This window comes from Lycorma delicatula, chromosome 13 (genome assembly GCF_047948215.1).
Source record: "Lycorma delicatula isolate Av1 chromosome 13, ASM4794821v1, whole genome shotgun sequence".
Taxonomy (NCBI): Eukaryota; Metazoa; Arthropoda; class Insecta; order Hemiptera; family Fulgoridae; genus Lycorma; species Lycorma delicatula.
The window spans coordinates 7,363,526-7,376,418 of NC_134467.1; the positions used below are offsets into that span (position 1 = coordinate 7,363,526).

Consider the following 12,893-nt stretch of genomic DNA (forward strand, 5'->3'; position numbering starts at 1 on the left):
TACTGTTGAATCATTATTTATTATAAAAATCTTTTTACAATCAGAGATTAATAATTATTAATAGATCAATATATTTAAATTAAAAAAAAGGAGAAGAAATTGGATTAGAAGAAATTTTCCTTCCCCTTGTAAGATTTAAATATTTCATTAATTAAAATTTTATTTGGCTATAATTCTGGAACGAATGAAAATAAGTATCGCTTATGATATATCGTTGAAAAGCTCTCGATCAGGGCTCATTACTACAGTTAAGAAAACTTCCATTATCCAATTTTTTTGGATTTTGACCTTTTTTGGACACTTTTGATCGAGTTGATTGCAATCAATCAAAAGGATAGGTGCACAACTAGATGTTACAACAGTCCTTAATACAAAATTTCAACATCCCAGGGTTAATCGTATTTGATTTAAGCGAGATACATACATACGTATAGATGTTACATCGAAACTAATCAAAATGGATTCACGGATGGTCAAAATGGATATTTCCGTTGAAATCTGAAAACCGAAATTTTTCGTGATCACAATACTTCCCGAACAAGGAAGTAAAAATAGTCATTATTTTGACTCGTACTTCTATTCTAAGTATAAAAACAATTTTCAAATTTACGTTATAATGGTCTTTTAAAACTTTAATACTGTACTGGTCCAGAAATGGTCTGATTTTCCATAATTCATTGTATATACCGTATCTCGGAATAAATTATAATTCATATCAGCTCATCTAAAATTGTTAGAGAATTTTTATGATTCCTGAGAGCTATTTACCCGATTCATATCCTGCTAATAATTTCCCCCCACACCGTTCGAAAAATTTCTCCAGTCGTTTCTTCAATTTGGTCCAACCATATTTTCGGCGGTCTTCCGTGTGATCTGCTGCCCCAGATTTTTCACTGTATGTTGCAGACAACCTCTTCTGTTTACCCAATTCGTTTATTATCGATTTGTTTTCCTCTTTTCCGTCCGTCCGTCCGTCGAGGAACATTCTTCTGTCGACCCACATATTTCAAATTTATCAATTCTCCTCCGGTCTTCAACCTTGATGGTCCTGGTCTCAGCGCTGTACGTGACTGCTGGGAAGCAGTCTCAACTTTTTTTCCTCATGATCCCCTTATCTTTCCAAACAGCCATCAACTTCGTAAGCACCTTCTTCGGCAAGATAGTTTTTTTTGTATTTCTACTGACAAACCCCCATCTTTATCTATTGTGGATGCTAAATATATGAAACGTCCACATTTTTGAAATCACAGCTTATCAGTTATTGGAAGATCGTTGTTTAAAAATCATACGAGATGTGTGAGAAAAGTAATAAGATTGGTAACACTGCGAGCGATCTAGCAACGCTGTGTCTACCGGTCTGTGCTAGACCGATTTGTTCATCCTTTCCACATGCTCAGTACGAGTTTTCAACTCCGTTCAGCCGACACATTATTTTTGACAGCGCCATCAGTGAAGTTGTTTTTTTGTTGTGCGTTACGAAAATGGAGCATCGGAATTTAGAGCGACGTTGTGCGATCAAGTTCTGTGTTAAACTTGGGGAATCCGCGAGTGTGACCTTCGGAAAGTTGAAACAGGCCTACGGGGAGCGCTGCTTATCAAGAGCACAAGTTTTCCGCCGGCACAAATCATTTTTGGAAGGCCGAGAACACGTTGAAGATCAACCTCGCTCAGGGAGATCTTTGACTTCAAAATCTGACGAAAACATCGAGCGAGTGAGGATTGTTGTGAGATCAGACCGTCGTTTAACAATAAGGATGATGAGAGAACAGTTAAATTTAAACGCTCTAATGTACGGTGGTACATTAAATTTTGACAGACGATTTGGACATGCGAAAGGTTTGCCGAAAAACCTCACAACGCAACAGAAGGATAATCGATGAAACGTGATCGTTGATCTTCTTGAAAGGATCGACAATGAATTTTTCAATCGTGTGATCGCAGGTGATGAATGCTGGATATTTGAGTACGATCCTGAAACAAAGCGGCAAAGCGAAGAGCGGCACACTCCGTCATCTCCTCGACCGAAAAAATGTCGAACGAGCAAATCAAAGATCAAAACCGTACCGATTTGCTTTTTTGATAGTAGGGGTATCGTGCATAAAGAATTTGTTCCTCCAGGACAGACTGTCAACCGAGTGTTTTACAAAGATGTCCTTGAAAGGCTCAGGAAAAGAGTGATTCGCGTGAGACACGGCAAAGTGGATGCTTCATCATGACAATTCCCCGTGTCACACGGCCATTTCCATCAGAGAATTTTTGACCTCAAAAACGCATTCCTACGGTTCCTCAACCCCCCTATTCGCCTGATTTGAGTCCTTGTGACTTTTCCTTTTCCCGAAATTGAAACGTGTCTTAAAAGGACGTCATTTTGGACCTCTGGAGAAAATTCAAAAGACTGTGACCGACCGGTTAAAAACCCTACTTCCAGCGTTGATACCAGGAGTGGGAACAACGACTCCGCCGTTGTATAGCTGCCCAAGGGAACTACTTAGAAGGGGATAATATTGTCGTTTGAAAAAAAAAACAAAAACTTTGGTAAGTAAAAAGTCAGTTTCATTACTTTTCTCACGCACCTTGTATCTTTTGTTTTTCCGATGTTTAACTTCAGCCCTAGCGTCTCACTTTCTTGCTGAATTCGACAGAGGATCTCCTTCACTTCAACTACACTTCTAACCAAAGATAATGAAAAAAAATTTACGTAAAAATTACATTAACGCCCGCGAATAATTATCGAAATTTATAATTTTTGAAAAATCAATACAACACGACCAATAGTACAGGTGAGAAAGATAGAAACAGGAGAGAGAGAGAGAGAGAGAGTGAGTGAGAGAGGGAAGAAAATAGGTATATACCGATGTGTCGTTGTTTTCGATTACAGTAGAAAAATCCATCATTGGTAATAAAAGGAAAAAGATATGATATTGAACAGAAATATAGTAGACGAAGTCGCTCAGTTAATACAACTACACTTGTATTATTCTAAATGTGCGCGCGTGCATGCGCGGGTGTAAGCGTGCATGTGTTGAATAGAAAAAGATGATGGCGGATGGTTACGGCGGGTTGTAGGGTGGAAGGCAGACATATAATTATAATTATAATTTCGTTAATTAATCATCATCCGCAGTTAATTACATCCAATTTCAGTTAATGATAGACGCCTGCGCCTCTACCACCACTCCCTCCTTTACTTGAGCCATCCATGGCTGTGTGTGCCTCCTAACCTAACTTCCTCTACAACGCCTCGCCGCTCTATCATGATGACGTGCCTAACTTCTGCCTATGCTCTTCTTTCTACACTCGCTCTTATTTCACGACCTCAATTATTATTTATTTCGCTTCCATACCATTTTTTTCTTTTTTCTTTATATACATTCTTTTATTATTATTATTATTATTCATTCCTCTTTGTCATATTCTACACCCTTATTATTTTATAATTTTCTTTCGTTAATTTTCATAGATTTATTTTATACACTTAATTTTAGGGAGATTAATATATATATATATTTTTTTTTAAAGAAAAAAGCTGACAACGCAGTTGTAGGAATTTTCTGTTACGCGGATATTTATAAATAAATTATAATTAATATATTAATGACATCAAAAATTAATTTAAATGTCAGGAAAAGATTTTTGAAAGTATATGTTTGGAGTGTTGCTTTATATGGAAGTGAAACTTGGACGAACTGAGAAGAAAAGATTAGAAGCTTTTGAAACGCGGTGATATAGGAGAATGTTAAAAATCAGACGGGTGGATAAAGCGACAAATGAAGAGGTATTGCGGCAAATAAATGAAGAAAGAAGCGTTTGGAAAAATATAGTTAAAAAAAGAGACAGACTTGTAGGCCACATACTAAGGCATCCTGGAATAGTCTCTTTAATATTGGAAGGACAGGTATAAGGGAATAATTGTGTAGGCAGGCCGCGTTTGGAATATGTAAAACAAATTGTTAGGGATGTAGGATGTAGAGGGTATACTGAAATGAAACGACTAGCACTAGATAGGGAATCTTGGAGAGCTGCATCAAACCAGTCAAATGACTGAAGAAAAAAAAATTAATGACATATTGGAAAAATCCCACGTTATAATTACAAGATAATAATACTGGCTTCAGGTTAAAACCGCAAATTTCAAATCAGATATTACTAAAAAAAAACTTTTATTTCAACAACATTAAATATTAAAATCGTTTGCAGCGCTTCTAAAAATGTAAAAGTTGATATCTCTCACGACTACATTGTTACTTTTTGCGGGAACCCGAAAGCGGGAGTCCAACTTCAATATTGTAAAAAATCTTTTTTTAAATCAAGGTTGATTAAAATAAAAAAAGATAAAGAAAAAAAATGTTAAAAAATGCGTGACTTTTGTTTTAAAAGCAGTCTAGATTACAATAAAAAAGAAAAAGAAGAAATATGTTAAAAAATGCAAGATTTTTGGTCAGGTCGGGCGCTCGGCGGAGTTCAGGCTCCCAATTTAGTAAAATTTAATCTATATGCGTAATTATACAACAACAGAATAAACCACAGGGATAAAAAACCATCATAGCGATCACAACAAAGCTTAAAGTTTAGAACATTTTTCTGGGAAGGGTGCGATTTTTCAAAACTATTTTTTTGGAAATATTGTTATATTTTTATCGTTAACAAATGTACCTAGGTAAAACATGACCTTAATCAGCCGAAATCTCGAGATACTGAGGGTGACCTTGCTCTACAGCCTCACCTTTTGACCTTTTACGTTGAAAATTGAATGGCATCAATGCCCCGTATATAGAAGTTATCCGATCAAGTTTTGTCAAAATCGGTCCAGCAGTTCTGGAAATATAAGGTAATTTAGAGGCCGACACCCGATCACACACACGTACATACGAACATTAAGTTCCTGAAAATTTCCATCCGGTCTTTTGGGTTCCTTATGTGTCGAAACGTCAAGATCCGGTGAAAACCGCACGTGTCCGAAACGGAACGATTACAATACTTTCTCTTCTAAAGTGAAATCGTAAAAAAAACGCTTAATTTTTATTTTAAGTTAAATTAAATTTTAATATCGTGTTTGAACACATTTATAAATGGATTTAAAATGTACACGACTTAGAATAAACTGTTAGCCTATTGCAGATACCTGTGGAATTATAGACGGGTACTATTTCGGGTGTTCAATTATTAATCGCTTAGGACTCGTAACTGAAAATGATTATAATCTGTGTATCGTTGTACAATAATTGTATTTCCCCTTTTTATTTACAGTATCGATGTCGATGTTTCAACTCAGTTTCTGCCTAAATTCCGGTTATTTTAAGTTAAGATTGATAAACAGGGATTTATTGAAGATACTATCTTCGAACGACTAAAAAGTAAATGCAATAGTAAACTGTAAATGAAGTACGTGTAATTTTTCATGTACTCGGTTCCTTTACAACACATTATGCAACTTTATGGAATTTATATTAATTTTTATCCAATTTGCTCGTCTTTGTTTTTTTAAATTGTAGTGTGTAGTTATATATAGTACTAGCTTCCCGTCGCAGCTTCGCCTGTGCTATACGGTTACTTGCGTTTCCAATAGCGGTCAATCTTTTTATTTTATGTTTATTATTCAATTAACCGGAGGCAGGTGCAGCCAGTCACACGTACAATAACGGTGGCAGTGGCTGCATCGATTAAGCCACAGCCCCGAATGAATACGGGGCACCCATTAAAAAAATAGGAATTTAAAAAAAAAGTTTTTAAATATTTATCTAAAGAGTATTTGCAAGCCAAAATCTACTGAATATCTCACTTACTATAGCGGGGGTATTTGGAGAAATTTACGATCAATGTTCAACATTTTCTTTACCTTTCTTCACACCCTTTCAAGGTCAATTTCAAAAATATAGAAATCGGTTTATCGACTTAAAGATTACATTCACAAAAAAATCAAATTGATTTCTTCATTTGGTACTGAGAAATTAAAAAAAATAACAGCGTTTTAAAAAAGATTCAAAAATCAATTTTAACCCTTGAAACTCAGAATAAAACTCAAACCGGAAAATCTGCAGTACTACGTTTTAGAGATTTTTCGAGTTGAAACATATTTAAAAATCTTTACGGTTATGCCAAGAAACACGGGTAAAAATTTCGTTGCTATTGATCGTCTAGTTTTTTTGTTTATTCCAACCGATCAAAAACCCTCGTCCTGTTTATATAATAGTATAAATATTACGTTTTTTTCCTGTTTAGCCTCCGGGAACCTACGTAAGGTATTACTTGAGAGAATGATATGTATGAGTGTAGTCTTGTACAGTCTCAGGTCGACCGTTTCTGAGATGTGTGGTTAATTGAAACCCGACCACCAAAGAACACCGGTATCAACGATATAGAATTCAAATCCGTACAAAAGTAACTGCCTTTACTAGGCTGTTACTTTTAGATTATTTTATTTAATGTAAATTTAATTCAATTACGTAATATTACTAATTCGATTATTTCTAATCATTCAGTTCAAACTCTGTTTACATTTCATTAAAAGTTCATTAATAAGTTTTGCTTCAACCGGCAAATCTCCACTGCATTTCATATATATAGATAATTTTAGTCATTTTTCGAGATGAAATATATCCAAAAAATGCCAAGAAACATGGATAAAAATTTAGTAGCGATCGATCGGATAGTTTTTTGTTTATCACGAACAAAAAAAAAAAAAACAACCCTCTTCCTCTTTATATAATAATAGAGATTTTATCTTTCTTGTATATTAAAGGGAATTCTTTTTTCCTACCAATTACTAGTAGTAATAATTATATTACTTTTGTTTTTAGTAACTTTTACTTCTATGTATATTAATCTACTAAAATTACTAACTAGTGGTCTTATTTTACTGATCATATTATTTTACCTTATCTTAATACTTTAACTTTCCCGATGATTTTTAAAAATTAAACTCTAGAATGTCTCGTAATTATATGTTCTGAATTATATATTGTAATTATTTTTTTGTAATTAATTTATTTTAAAATGAAATATTGAAAATAAAACATTATTATTATTATTGTTAATTAGAAAAAGAGATGTGTTAATAATGGTGTAAGCATTACAAATATTCACATCTTTCTAAAAACATACGGTTCAAGGCTACAGTTAACGTATATTAAAACTAATTTTTTAATAAACGTTATATGTCATAACATAAATTAGACAGATTAGAAATTAAGCAGATTAATTATTTAATTTATAAATCCTACTTCGCTTTTGTATTACCAGTGCAATTTTATTTTTATATCTGTCCTGAGAAAATTTAAGAAAAAATTACAAAGAAATTTACTCAAATTATTATTTTTAAAATAATTCTTAAAGTAACGGAAGATATAAATATACAAAAATTATCAGTCTTTTCTTAATTGAATCGCGTAATTTGATTCGATTTTTACTTCCTCGTACGAAGAAGTATAGGAAGTATTGTGACAGCGAAAAATTTCGGTTTCTAGATTTCAACGGAAATATCCATTTTGAACATCCTTGAATCCATTTTGAGTAGTTTCGGCGTGACGTCTGTACGTGCGTACGTATGTATCACGCGTATCTCAAAAATGATTAGCCGTAGATTGTGAAATTTTGGATTTAGGACTGTTATAACATCTACTTGTCCACCTCCCCTTTTGATTGCAATCGACCGAACCAAAAGTGTTCAAAAAAGTCCAAAATCCAAAAAAATTCGGATTTTTTACTTTTTCTTACTGCAGTAATAAGCCCTCAATGAGGGTCTTCAAACGATATCATAAGTGATACTTATTTTCATTGGTTCCAGAGTTATAGCCAAATCAAATTTTAATTAATGAAATATTTCATATTAGGGTAAGGCACCTCGGTTTGAATCAGACTTCATTTCCTTTCTTTTTTTACCTTTTTTTTTTTTTAATTTAAATATATTGATTTATTAATAAATATTAACCTCCCATTGTAAACGAATTTTTTCTGGTGAATAATAATTCAATAATAACAAAAAGAAAATAATATGAAAATGTAATTTAATAGGCGTACAAGAAAGACATGTTTTGTCCACATCAGATTTTTATTTTTGGATGATTAATTCACCATATATAAGCTGGAAACATGTGAATGGGAATATGAAATGTATATTTTGTCGAATATGAAAAACGGCATGCCTAAACGAGATCGAAACCCGGGACCTCCGGGTTCACGGAGGAACCCGATGGTCTTTTTTCAATTATCAACTAATATTTCAATCAGGAGTGGATATACAGGTGTATAACGAAGTTCTCCCAGGACTTTAATAATCTATTCTACTCGTAAAAAAATGTAAAAAGTACACATATGAGCTAGAATTATTGGTTTCCGAGTTACGGCTAGTGAAATATTTCGATTGGATTTCAGCTACCCCGGTGAAATGAGGTCGTAATGAAATTTTTACAAAGTTAATTAAGGGGCAAAATTAGTAATTTGTTGTGGTTTTTGACCTAAAAATCGAATAAAATAGGTTCCAAAACCATATCTCCAGTAGTTTTTGAGATATCTGGGGTGAAAACTAATAAATTTGAATTAAACTCTGTTTTTTTATGTTTGATATACAATAAATTTGTTAAATAGGTAATAAATACATAAAAATTTTAAACAAAACTTGTAGAGAATTTAATTCTGAAGAAATTGGTGTAAGATAAGTTGAAGAAAACAAAGAAACGTTAGAAAAATTTAAATTTTATATACACATTTTTATCAGGTTTATGTGTTAAAAGTTATTATAAGTCAAACATAGAAAACAGGGTTTTTTATGTCAATTTATTGGTTTTCACCCCAGATTTCACAAAAACAACTGCAGATAAGGTTGTGGGATCTATTTTATTCGATTTTTCATGTTAAAAACCATAATAAAACACTATTTCCGCTTCTTCCTTCTTAATTAACGTCCTAAAAATTTCAGTTCAACCTCATTACACCGAGGTAGCTGAAATCCGAGCAAAATCTTTTACTAACCGTAACTCGCAAACGAATCATTTTAGGACATATGTTTATGTAATTTTTTCCCTTTATTTTCACTACCAGAAGTCCGGGGAAAACTTCGTGATCATTCTTTTATATATATCGATTTTTTTTTTAATTTAAAAAATAAAAACGTGCAAATCAACTAAGAAAATTAATATAATTATGAAAAAAATTGTTAAATGAATATTTGAAGGGGTGAGGGAAAATAATTTGAAATAGACTGATCGTAAACAGTAATGAAAAAAATAAAACCAGTATTAATATTAGCATTATTTCTAGGGATACAGGACAACCAAAATCTGATGATTGTGGAAGAGGTAAAATGCGTTTGAAAAATAACTATACATTCTATATAAACCCGATTCCTGCGGGTTTATATAGAATGTTGGTTTATATAGAACATTGCTGCGAGCAATGTGGTTTTTAGACAGGCTGATAATCCTGCATCGTGTGCAGTTTTATCCGAGAGGCTGGTGACCTTGAGACGAGAAGATGCGTCTAGTTCTTTATAAATCGTTACGTTTTCGTCTCCTATAAACGACTGAGACCGCGTGTCATTCTGTGTGCACTCGTATTAAGTTTAAAACAATGTTTTATTTTTTTGTTGAAAAAGTCTTCCGTGAATACGGCGAGTATACACGGAAATCGGAATACCAGTTTTCCATTAAAGTTCCTGACACGTATTCCAGAAATCAATATATTCTAATCGCGGTAATCGAAAAATTTATTTAAGTCGGGATTGGTAAAGGATTATGACTGAAACAGCAGTTAGTACTCGATGAAAAAACCGTGACACCTATCAGTTGATATGCAACCGTAGTCGCAATAAGTGCATTCGAAAGTCGATCGGACAGAAAGACATAGGTGTTGCAACAACCCACATGACAGTTTGTAAGAAGCTCAGTCTTATTCGTTATAAACTAAAAGCGGTTCAAAAAATTATCGGCCAAAGACTGCAGAAATCGAATTCAATATTGCAAATAGTTTCAACAATTTCTAGCGGATAATTCTGATAAAATCTTTTTATTACATTTTCTATAACGATGCGGGAAGATTCTATTTAATAGGTATGTGCACACAGAACTAACGTTTCTGAACTTCCGACAATCGATATGAAATTCCTCTACATGAATAGAATATTGGAATAACTAGAAGAAAAATAATCGGGCCAATATTCTTCACAGAAACAATGAATTCAGTTCATTATTGTGAAATCCAGTGGCGGCTCGCGTATAGGCACTGCAGTACCCGCTATTTCCACTTGATATTATCCATAATTTAATATAATGAGTCCTTTTTTCTTTTATTCTTTCTCTATTGTTATAACAAATATAATCCTTAAAAAAAAGAAGAAGCTTAATGTCAGTAGCCATCCACCAGCTTATGAAAAAAAAGAAAATCTTTGTACGGAAATGTGCGCTTCACAGTTCCAGCGGCATGGTGTTTGGCTGTTGTACGCAGGCGCACATGGAAGCTGCACGCGAGGCTGCGAGGGAGAGAGAGCACTGTTCTTCTGTAGTCCCGATCTTGGTTGCAATCAACCTAGTGGTCTTCAAAGATGGAGTTGCAGTGGAAGACTAGAGGTTCTATTCAGCTCCCGAACGGACGAAACCTGAGGTCCTCGTGACTTATTTTATGCTGGCTGCACACCAATCGCTTAATTAACGATATGTCGTTGCGGTGATTTAGTCTGAATTTGCTGTTTTTGATATGCTGTCGCGACATACGTTGTACGTATTGTACGCTTATAGTTTAGGCCTAGTGGTGACAGGCGCGGGGTCTTGTATCTTCCGCGTGTAGACTTGTAGCCTAGTTCCTGAGGGCTACGCGGTAGTATTAGGCGTCTGATGTTTTCTTTGAAGGCAAAATTTACTGGGGAGAAATTAATGATGTAGATGTCTCTCGGGGCATCTGCATCGGTGGCATCTCACGAGCCCGGACTGAGCACTGCGGGTTGTGATCGGTTTGAGGGCAAGAAGATGACCTCCGATTAAGCCACAACTGGCTAGGAACGGAGGGGGTGGTGTAGCGACCAGACACGCTACGAGGCGGGATCTTCTCCCCTCTTTAATCGAGAGTCCAGATCCTGGCGTGCTAGTGGAATCTAGTTTTTTTTTACTCCGCGTGCCTTTGTTCGTTCCCTTTTCTAGTTTAGTCGGTGGAAGGAATATGAAAGCGGTTTAGTTGTTTTTATAGTAGCGATCAGAAGATAGCGGAAAGCGCGGGGTCTTTGGTCGCCAAATCCGTCCACAAATACATTGGAAGGGCGAAACAGAAGGTAACCAGTAAAAACTAATTATGTATTTGTTTCTGTGTACATAGAAATTTAAATTAAGCACCGTCGAACTGAAACTTTTGTCTGAAACAACTTTTGATATGACCAACCCTTACGGCAAGGGATGACCAAAATGCTGCTGGAATCGTAAGAAGATGAGGCTTGTCGTATGCTAAACATGTGAAAATTTTTTCACGTATAACTATTGTTGTATCGAGTAAATTTGTAGGTTTTCTTAACTTTAAGAAGGAAATCTTTTTTATCCCCTACTTAGCCCCTCGCCTTCCAACGTATCGAAAGGGATTTTTTACGTTAAAATTAAATTTAGTACGCAGTCGATGTCTCGTTTTTATATCAATCTAATACATTAAAAATGACTCGACCGACCGATTTATCTGTAGAGTCGGCCAAATGAAGGAAGTAAAATTTTCCATTTAAGAATTTCAGTTTTGTTTAAAAAAATAGGATGGTGGCTCTCCCATCGGTCGGTCTGTAGCTCGGAGGAACTTTATCCAAGGTCTCTAACGTTTCACGTTAAACAAACAGCCGTGCGTTCTGCCATAGTCCCACCCGATTTTTTCCAGATTCTTTCGGATTGTTTAGCTTTTCTTTCTTCAGTTCATTCTCCTCTGTCAAGTTTTTCTTTTCATCTACGGGAACTTTTAATTCAAAAATTTTCTATCTGTGTTCTTTTCGATGTAGATAGTCATTTTCTGTAATATTGAATTTTTTGAGCCCTTCTTTCATCTGATTTACACAGCCATTTTGACCTTTATAATTCCAGAGTTTACTGAAGATCTGTCCGTTTAGCATCTAATTGATGCTAAACGGACAGATATAGTAATTGTGAACTAATGTTCACAATTACTATACCAAATTGCGACTGTACACGATACCAAACGGAAAAAATGATACAAAAGATACCTTAAGATCTAGAAAAATGTTTAAATAATGTGACAAATTGTGAGAAAACAATTATCTGAAGGACTTGAATTTTCAGAATTATTTATGATAAGTAACAAATTCGAATTAGACGTATATTTTATATTGTGTTAACCTATGAATTGTACTTACTGCACTCTGTATTTTACTATTATATACTTGTGATCCAATAGGTATCGCTAATGACCGATAAGATTTAAGCGACATTAAATAAATCACAAAAAGAAAAAATATAAAATATATACATATATAAATAATCTGAAACAAGTAAATTATTTGTATTAATTTTTGACGATATTATATAATTAACAAAAGCTGTTCAAACACGTCAATCATTAAACACCCTTTAAAATATACTTCTGGTATAATAATCCTGTTTATTTAAGTTATTAATGTTATAAATTCACACTTAATTAACATAAATTAATCAATGATTGATTTATCACGATCAAAACATTTTTTTCTCTTCTTTTGTTTATTTAACTCAAACATAAACACCACCCACCCGCGTACATACACGCACACGTAGGAAAACGTAATACACAAATACAAAACCGGGTAGAGAAAATATGTTTACATTTGTATTTGTGAGTCGGTATATTAATTTTCCTGTTGAATGGCATAATGCCATCGTATATAAACACCACAGTGTCGAAAATCATGGAAATATTCATTAATAATTACATCGACGTCACAATTC

The 12,893-nt window shown here is 34.1% G+C and overlaps 1 protein-coding gene across 1 annotated transcript in view; it reads right to left on the reverse strand.

The window, feature by feature from the left end:
• Window positions 1-12,893, reverse strand: part of pdm3 (POU-domain protein pdm3) — a 320,089-nt gene that overhangs the window by 199,304 nt on the left and 107,892 nt on the right. The gene's annotated exons all lie outside the window — the stretch shown is intronic.